This window comes from Desmodus rotundus, chromosome 5 (genome assembly GCF_022682495.2).
Source record: "Desmodus rotundus isolate HL8 chromosome 5, HLdesRot8A.1, whole genome shotgun sequence".
NCBI lineage: Eukaryota > Metazoa > Chordata > Mammalia > Chiroptera > Phyllostomidae > Desmodus > Desmodus rotundus.
In genome coordinates, this window is record NC_071391.1 from 133,249,544 (window position 1) to 133,260,138 (window position 10,595).

At 38.0% G+C, this 10,595-nt stretch overlaps 1 pseudogene; it reads left to right on the forward strand.

Annotated features, from left to right (window-relative positions):
- The first annotated feature begins 4,819 nt into the window (after positions 1-4,819).
- Positions 4,820-5,365, forward strand: LOC112298077 (ferritin light chain pseudogene; annotated as a pseudogene).
- Positions 5,366-10,595: the final 5,230 nt, after the last annotated feature.

The following is a 10,595-nucleotide window of genomic DNA, read 5'->3' on the forward strand; positions in this document are numbered from 1 at the left end:
GGTTAGCGAAGAAATGGCTGCTATGCCTAGATTTAAATCCTGGTGCGATTCTTCCTCTGCAACCCCATTTCTGACTCCTCCCACTATCAGCTACACCTGCCAGCACTCCCACAGTTTCTGCTTTTCTGGGCCATCATTGTTAGTCCGGGAAGGCGTGGCCCTGTGGCATGGAGCAAACCATCTCAAGCTCTCATGCAGGCTCTGTAAGGGGAGTTGCTTCCTAGTTACCTCATGAGTCAAAGTCACACCCATCTCCCTAGCTAGACTTGTTGTATGCAAAAATAACCATTTTTGCATATCAGGTATGAAGCTATCTTGCTGTTATTGATATGCAAAATAACTCTCAATGGCCCTGCTCCATATGTCCCACCCCACAGTCCAGACTTGTGGGGTTGGGGATATCCTATATTTCTGTTTTTCCTGGGCACCCCAAGTTCTGGACTCCATTTCAAATCCCCTCTTTGGTAGGGGGGCCTGGCTGCACAATACTAGTATTAGGGATTCATTGTCAGGAAAGCATGCTCTGGAAAGAAAGCCAAGGGTGTGGCTAGACAACCTTTTGTTAGTGCCGCAGGGCTCAAAAGATGAGAGTACTTAATCACACAGAAGGCTTTTTCAGTAGATTAGGCACATGCATCATGATTTCCCTCAGTCATCTCAGCAATAAGTGAGTAGTGATAGAATCATGCAGAAAGATCAGTGGATGAGCCTTTGTCTAATGGAATAAATTCCCATGATATATGAGGGAGACCATTAAGATTCTTGAGAATCTAATACCAGCAGAAATGCTGCGTGCTTGGACTAAAAGAAACAGAGAGGAGAGATGTGGCTAAAAATCCAGAGGTGAGAGTGTTACTACACACCAAGGAAAGTTGACAGCCTCTGCGAGCTGGAAAAGGCCAAAAGGAAAGAAGAAGAAATCAACACTGCCAACACCTCAACTTTAGCCCGGTGAGACTGCTTTTGTAGTTTTGAACTTCAAATAATGTGTAAGATAATATGTGTATTTAGGTTACTCATTTTGTTATAATTTGTTACTATAGCAATAGGAAACTGTTAGAGATTTTGATTCCCCAGGGACTTGTTATTACACAAATGGATACAGGAAGGCATGAATTGGTTCTCAACAGTGGATTCTGGGTAGGTTTGCTGGGAAAAATACATTGCTAACAATTATTTTTAATAATGGCATCAGGTTCTTTTGCCAGGTTACTATTAAGAAAGTTCAATCCTTTTCAGACTGTAAGCTCTCTGAGGGAAAGGCTCGCCTTTCTTGTTCTTACGTCTCCCCAACACCAAATGGCAGCAGTATCTGGCCAAAGTAGGCACTAGATAAATAGTAACTCACTGAAATTTATGAATTAGTTAATTAGTTAAGGGTTTATTGCATCTTAAAATTTTACTCTTTTGCTTTAGCAAAAAACATCCATTCTTGGTTAACCTATAATAACTTCATAACTCAAGTAACAAAGTTCCATAATAATTCCTCCCCTCAACTTCTTTTCCCTCTACTCTATCCTCCTCACAGGCTAGCCTTTGTAAAACAAAGCTCAGACATATCATTTTCCTGCACAGGAACTGGAGAACTAGTGGCTTACCCATTAATCATAAACTTCTTAACTTGCTATCTAAGGTCCTTGGCTCTAGCTTCACCCTATTTTTTTAGCCTAAACTCACTGTCTCCTCCATATATATTCTATTCCAGCTATTGCTTCCTCAGCCTGAACTCCCCTACCTCTCCATCCTGTGTACTTGGAACATTCTGTCCCATTACTACTGTCTCCCTCTGTCAACATCCTACCTCACCTTTGGGTATTTCCTTTAAGCTGCCTTTCTTGGTCCCCTCAGCAGACACCTTTCTTTTCTTGGAACTTTCCGAGCACTTTTTGTACCTATAATAATCTGTGACCTTACACCCCACTAACTGATAAGCTCCTTAAGGAGAGGACCCACATCTATAATAGTGTCAACAATTCAAAACAAAAAAAAAAAGCAGATATCTTTTTTTTTAAGTTAATCCCAGCACACTCATGTATTTTAAGAGTCTAAATTCTATGAATTTCTCAGATTCTAAATTCCCCTCTTAGTACTTACCCACATAGGAGAAATTACCTTTATGTTCCCATCTGTGTGTAGATGGGGTAGGAAGCAGGGAGGGGCTGTTGCAAAAAAGTTAAATCTGAGAATAATTGAGAGCCTAATTTTATAAAGCTTGGGTCAACATCTGGTGAAGTGAGGACTTCTATTTCATGCTACTCTTCTATCAAAATGAAGGTCAAACATCTTAGAAATTCTGGGTCTGGGCATGCGGTCAACGAGATGTTGAGCCATTGTACCACATTTCACGGAGTTAGTTCTAGAACTAACAAGGCACAAAGTACCTTTTTTAAAGTTTTGTTATTATTATTATTATTATTTTTAGAGAGAGAGGAAGGGAAGGAGAAAGAGAGGGATAGAAACATCACCCTCCCCAACTGGGGACCTGGCCTGCAACCCAGGCGTGTGCCCTGAATGGGAATCAAACCAGTGACCCTTTGATTTGCAAGCCCATGTTCAATCCACTGAGCTATGCCAGCCAGGGGACATAAAGTATCCTATTCAAAATCTTAATGTGAAATATTACACTGGATAGTCTTCATACAAACAAATAAAATCTCTGTACCCTTTACATTATGACAAATTGGATTGAAATTTAGGGAAAAAATAGACTGAAGTGGGAATTTTAGTGTTATTGATTGGCACTCAAAACATTCAATAATTTAGGTATATGAATGTTGGCAGACTCTAGGGGTTATTTATTTATTTGCAATTTAAAAAGTCATACTCAGGTGATATCAAATCTATTTTGTTCACATGGTCATTCACAGAACAAGAAAATGGAATGCCACACAAATTTAGCAATACGCAGTTTGTTCTTTCTTCCTCAAATGTGTTAGCACAGCCATTTGTAAGGATATTCTATAAATATTGACTTCTTAACAGAGCAATTTATTAAAAAGCATGACTTTATATATAGAAGGATTTTTAAACAGAACTAAATTTGATCATCTCATATTATAAGATACAGTATTTTACTATTAGCTGGTCCCAAAGCATAGTTATCAAAGATCCTATAAATAATAGGGAACATAGGTTCATAATAATAAAATAATTATCCTGATATCTAGTTAAAGTCAATTTTTATTATTTCAGGTCTTATCAAATAATTGATATATTAATTTGTTTTCAACCACACAAAACAGCATAGGAAATTTATAAGCCCTCAGAGTGAGAAATTGCAGTGGAATGCCAAGGACTGACAGCGTAGTGAGTGACGATTCTTTCTGTTCTCTAGTGTGAGGCAGCTCCAAAACAATGAATCACATACACACATTATTCAACATTCTGACAAATTTAAATTGTCAAATTATTGTGAGCAGCTGGGAATTTTATCTTATTTATAATACTCCTACATGTATGATTTTGTAAGCAGCTTTTCTGCAGGTAGTTTATATGAGACAGCCTTTGTTTGTGTCTAACTAAGCCCCTTGAAAGCTCTTTGACCTTGGTAAAATCCCTTTATTTATGTGAGCTCACTTTTCTCATCTGTATCAATCCATTCTCTTAGAGACATGTAGTTGTACAACTTAAAGTGTATTAACATTGTTTAGAGCTTTCCTGGATTCTAGTATTAATAATCAGAGACTGTGTACAGATTCTGTATCTTTAAATATTTGTACTCTCTCGGGTACAGTTAACTCCTCTTTGAAATAAATCATAGAAGGAAAAAACTCCAAAGCATTTGTAGTTACTTTGCTCTGTGTTAGTCCAGCAGTAAGACAGATGGAAAATACAGAAAGAGATGCTGTGATAGGACTGGGTATACCACATAGGGAAATGATATAGCAAGCTGGGTGACTACTAATAAACACCTACTTTTTCATTACATTAACAGCATATTCCTTCAAAAATGACTGGCATCTCTATGTGATATAAATGCAAATAAAAATAACAGTAAGTAGAAAAGACCAGATGAGATGGTACATGTTTTATAGGCAACCACCCTGCATGGACGAGTACGTCTTATTTCTCTTTGACCAATGAGAAAATCAGGTTTGGGAGAACCCCAATGCATTGCTCACATCACTCCGCCAGTAAATGGCAAGTCTGCCTTGCTCGATGCCCACGCTTTTATCACTGTTATGACAGTGCCTAAGAAATGTATTTGCATAAAAGAACGTAAAATATTGTGTATTTTGGATGATGGATGAAGCATTTTATTAAAGAGACAGACTTATGTTGCATCTCCTTAGCACTTTATGTAATAAATCTTTCCATTTTGTAATAAAGTTTCCATTGTCTCATGTTTTAAAATATTACTTCTTTCTAAGACTGAAATTTAATAAAATATTGCCATCTTGAGTGATTTACCTGCTGAAAAATATAAAATGCACCTACAAAAATCAATTATTCCTTTTCCGAGTTTTTAAGGAGTCCATGATTCTTAGAAATTGTATGTCTCTTTGATGCTAATCAATTATTACACATGAGAATATAACTATTTCTATAGTTTTTAACTAGTTATGCAAAATTGAATATTCTTTTATGTGCCCACTCATTTTAGGAAACTGTTTACTAATGTGAAAACACACACACACACACACACACACACACACACTTTGGCAGTGCCCTTGACCAGCCCCCAGATTTGTCTCTTGCTCAAACAATATTTGGACAGAAGGAACAGACCCAGGGATGCCCCTTCTTCCAGAATTCCCACTTTCCAACCTCTTTCCCAGTCACCTGCTTCAGAAACTTAATGCTTTACTGCCAAACAACCATGAGCTCTCAAATTTGTCAGAATTATTTCATCAAGGTGGAGGCTGCCATCAATTGCCTCCTCACCTTGCATCTATGGGCCTCCTACACCTACCTGTCTCTGGGCTTCTATTTCCACGTTTGGGAAGTGGCTCTGCAGGGCATGGGCCACTTCCTCAAGTTGACAGTGCAGAAGAGCAGCGGAGGAAGAGGGAGTCTCTTAAAGATGCAAGACCAGCACAGTGGCGGCCACATCTTCTTCCAAGAGGTGCTAAAGCCTTACCAAGATGAATGGGGTGACATTCAGGATGCCATGGATGCTGCCATGGTCCTGGAGAAGAACTAGAAACAGGCCCGTTTGGACCTGCCAGCCTTGGGTTCTGCCAGCCTTGGGTTCTGCCTGCACACACGCTCATCTCTGTGACTTCCTGGAGAACCACTTCCTGGATGAAGAGGTGAAACTCATCAAGAAGATGGGTGACACCTGACCAAACTTTGCAGGTTGGCCAGGCCCCAGGCTGGGCTGGGTGACTATCACTTCGAAAGCCACACCCCCAAGCACCACTAGGAGCCTTTGGAGTCCAGAGGCCTTTGAGGGGCCCCTCTGCACTGCCCTGGTGTCTGGCTTTAGCCTGATCCTCTCCCTGCAACCACGGGGCATCCTTTTAACCACCTGGAGCCCGCTTCCATGCACTGGACCAAATGGAAACAATAAAGCTTTTTGCAGGAAAACAAAAAAAAACAAAACACTTTTAAACACATAATTAGAACTTATCTTTTTAAGTAGAAGAGGAAAAATATGCTTGATAGAGTGCTGATGAATCTATAATATTTGTGCTTCAATGTTTGCTATTACAGTCCCATTCACCAAAAATTTGGTATGATTACACAAAATATATAAATAAAAGAATCATTAGTTTAGCCTAGGAATGATTCCTTATTGTTTTTCTTAAATTTTTCACTGTTTTTTTAAATAGTGAATTTCCTTTTATGGTATGACACTAACCCTGAGATTAAGAGGAAACTTTTCTTTCACTACATTAAATACGCTATCTGTTAAACTAGTACTCAGAATTTATAGCTTTAAAGTATGTATTCCACATTAGAGGTTTCCTAATTTCTTGTTTGGAAGTCTCCCAAACTGTTCTATTTGTGTACTTCTATGGAGCCCATCGATATTATTTCTTTCTTGTTGGTGTGTGAATGTGTGTATGTATTCCATGTGGACAACAGGCATTTGCTGATTTAAAAAAAAAAAAGAGACCACACATTACTCTTATTTCAGACTGAGGTACCATGGTAAAATAGACAATGGGCCTACATGATTACTATTTGTTTGCTCACTCTTTACTAACTAATGACCTAGACAGCTGAACTGACCTTTGGGTAGCCAGCAGATCCTTAGTTTGGCATACAGTGAATATCGTCGGTTTGCTTTTTGATCTAAGATTATAAAACATGTGTATATGTTACTGAAAAGTTTAAAATAATAAAACAATAATTTTAAGATTCTGTCAATAATGTCTCAAGACTCCCTAGTCCCTTTATAGACAGGATGGTTGTTCAGTAGCAAGTAAGTTTACAGTGGGAGAGAAGTTTTACTTTGCTTTGGGGAAATGCCTTCCTGGTAACATATTCTCCCTGTAACAGACAGCTTTCCATATCTCGTCTTCCACAACATATTTTCCCTAAATGAGTAATGACATATATTTGCTATAGCAGAGACTTTCTTACAAGTAACATAGTTATTGGCATTTTTCTTACAGAAAACACGCTAAAAAAAACCCTGGGTAGATAAGGAATTGGATTTTTGGATATAAGTGTGATTTGATTTTATCCATGCTATCCACTCCGTGTAATAATATAATAGTAATGTGTAGTAAATATATAGTTACTTAGGTTCAAATTATAGAGAGTAGTGGAGAAGGAGATGTGATCCCAGATGCTCCTTCAAGGAAGCACTCATTGCCCTGGTAGCTGTGAGTGCTGGCAGTCTCTTCTGAAACAACCTCAGCTCCAGAAGAGCTGTCTTACCCAAGTTGATGCCCTTCTAAGAGGAGGCCAAACCAGTAACTATTGGAATCAGAAGCATAAAGGTTTAGTCATTTTGGCCCAATGCAAGACATTTCTGATGGATCATTTCAGCTCCACGGCTCCCTATAGTGCTGGCTGAAGCCATAGGGCCTACATTGTTAACACATGTCTCTTTTGGCCCTAATAATCATCCCACACTTTCAAATCTGCCTGAAATTCTGCTTCCCTGAGAAGAGTCTAACCTGCAACACAGAGATCAGAGAGCTCAGGGAGCTCAGAGGGGGCAAGAATCCTCCTGTGGAATACACACATGCATGTTTAAAATTTATCTGCCCCTTTTTATCCCTCAGCATTACATATATACCAAATGTATATGTGTGTGCACATGTGTATACATATATTCATATGTATATGTGTAGTTTTAAGAAAGCTTTTAAAAATGTAATGTTACATATGAACAATTTATTATGTCAATAAGTGTTTTGGACATTTCTGGGTAACTTTTAGAATGATCCCAATATATTAATAATCTCATGCCAACATATATTTAAATATGTCATATTATTTGGCATTAGATTTTGCTTCCTTCAGATTTCCCTTATTATAAGTCATGTTGCAGTAAATTTCCTCTTTGTAAATTCTGTGCATGAATGTTCCTCTTTAACCACTCCTGTGCAATTCTAATTATTAAAAAAATAAATTGTTTTTATTCTTTGAAAAGTAAAACAATTAAATTATATTTGTATATTAAAGAGCTAAATTTTAAAATATAACCTGGTCCAATAAAGTGTTAATAAAGAACAAAAACCAGAGCCCAAATAAAATTCAATTTATTATCATAGATTTTCTGAGTTATAATGGGCATTAAATTAATCATGAGTCCTGGCTGGTGTAGCTCAGTAGAGTGAGTGCAGGCCTGCGAACCAAAGGGTCACCAGTTTGATTCCCAGTCTGGGCACTTGCCTGGGTTGCAGACCAGGTCCCCAGGCGGCGGCATGTGAAAGGCAACCACATGTTGATGTTTCTCTCTCTCTAAAAATAAATAAGTAAAATCTTTATTAAAAATGTTAATCATGAGCTTCTTATCCAGGCCTTCACTTTGGGAAAAGAATAGAATTTTATAAGCTTAATCTCTCTTTCCTCCAGTTATTTGTATTTGACTTTTTAAAAAAGAAATTAATGTGCCTTGGAAACTATAAAATTGTTAAGGCAGATGCATAGATGGAGAGTAGGGTGACAGCTAGTGGGGGCATGTTAGGGAGTGGAGGGATTAAGCAAGGACGAGAAAGGACTCCTGGACTTGGACAACAGTGTGGTGATTGCTGGGGGGAGGGGAATCTAAGGGGATTAAAGAGTAATGGGAAAATACAATAAAGATTAAATTTTAAAAAGTTAAAAAAATTGTTAAGGCAACCTTTTTATTTTCAAACTGTTAATTCTTCCCTATTAAAATTTTTCTACAATTTATAACTGGCTTCACTAGCTTTTACTATCATCTGTAATACTCAGTTTATAATGAAGTTTAATAATGCTAATGTGATTTTCTGGGTTATCTATAATGCCTGGGATTGCTAGTTATCTACCTGTTACAATGAGCTGCACATTTTTAACCTTCTAACTAGATGGCATCAAATTGGTAGCAGTTATATAATACTTCCTTTTTTAAAAATATTTTTTAAAATTTATTTTTAGAGAGAGAAGAAGGGAGGGAGAAAGAGGAGAGAAACATCAGTGTGTGGTTGCCTCTTGAGCACCTCCTACTGGGAACCTGGCCTGCAACCCAGGCCTGTGCCCTGACTGGGAATCAGACCAGCGACCCTTTGGTTCTCAGGCTGGCACTCAGTCGACTGAGCCACATCAGTCAGGAACACTTCCTTTTTATACTCACCTAATTAATGTGTTGCAGATGGAAAAGTCCAGGTAACTTAAACAGCAAAGTCCATAAATGTATGTGGATCAGGACGGGAAAGCTACTTCCAACAGATTCAGAAAATAGAAGCCTGCAAAGGAATCTCTCACTCAAATACCTGCTGCTGTAAAGAAAGGGGGATTCCCTTGTTCAATTCTCCTCCCATGCAAAACTCTATAGTCAAAACCAACAGCAAATAACATCATAAGCACAAAATGCTAAAGCTGTGCATGTAAGAAAAGTTTAAACCTGTGGAGGATTTTTATGAGTTTATTTGAGCCAAACTGATGACAACTGCTGGGAAGCAACATCTCAGTGGATTGAAAAAATGCTCCAGAGAATGGCAGTTTTGCATTGTATTTTATACATTAGAATTAAAAAAGAAGTTGTAGGGGGTTACATGAAATTCACTGGTGATAGATAGATTGGAGAGGTGAGAGAATGCAAAGCAGGGACATCTCTGGGATTGGATAAAAAGTAAAAGGAATAGATATATATTTCTTTTACATTTGTAGGTATAGGATAGTTAGCAGTTAACAATAAGCATGACAATAACAACGAGGGGTTTTGTGGTCTCTGCTCTGGTGCACCCAGGGATAGAGGAGAGGGAAAGGAAATTACCCTGACATTCCAAAGGTATGTTATCATAGATGCACAAAGACAATAGACAGGCTCCGTTAAGGTAAAGACTGGCCTTTGTCAGGGAAAATACCCGCCTAGGACATGACTGCCCACCATGACTCACATTTGGTCTGAAGTTCTAATTTCAGACCATCCAACGTGGTTACATTAGGTTCAGAGTTTGTGAGGCCACCACGCAGGCCTCCCCTGAGCTTGTCAGGGTTAGTAGGTGGCCCCTTTTTTGTCCACAAAGCCAAACCATTGAAAAGAGAAGCACGGTGGGAATATTTACTAGCATGATTACCTAGAAACACTAGGAGATTCTAACGAACCCAATATGAAAATAAAATAAGATCATTTTGAAAGTGTTAACATGAAGAACTATTGCCCATATTACTTAAAATATTAAATAATATGGTCATATAATTATGATTATATTATGATTATTGACAGTTCAAAAGGAATAAAGCCCAGACACAGGGGTATCTGGCTTTGGAGAGATTTTTACTTACATATCAAAGGACTGGAGGCTTTTCGAGAAGACCCTTTCAAGAAGGGAGGGAGACTGCCTCCTTCTTTATAAGCAGAGAAAAGCCTTTTACATTGTCTCTCAGCTGTGGAGTATTGGGCTACTTGCATAGCAAAAAATTCTATCAGCTTTCGGCCTGTTGCCTGTATATAGGGGAAGAGTCAATGTTTTTATTTTTTTACTGTGAGGTCATAGGAAATCTGTCTCTAACCCAGAATAGCCCTTGTGAGCATTTAGGATAAAATTAATGAAGATAAATATTTTTAAAAAATCAATATTAGTTGGTTTTCGACAAATCTGTATTAAAATCTCTTATATTCCAGAAACAGTGTTAAGACCAAAGGTAGAGCTAAAAGGATCACATTCCCTAAAACACAGGGTCTATAAGGTAGTTAAAAGACACTCACTGAGCAAAATCACACAGAAAAATATACTATTATATATTCCTATAAATGGTAAAGATAAATGAAAATTATAAATCAGATTCTTACAAAGGAAAAGGAGGAAATTTAGATTCAATTTAGATTGATATCAGAAAAGGCTTCACTTAGAAATTACTTCACAGTTCCATCCATGCTGTCGCAAAGGGTATGAGCTCCTTCTTTCTCTCTGCTGCATAGAATTCCATTGTGTAAATGTACCATAGTGTTTGGGTCCACTCATTTGCTGATGGGCACTTAGGTTGCTTCCAGTACTTGGCTATTA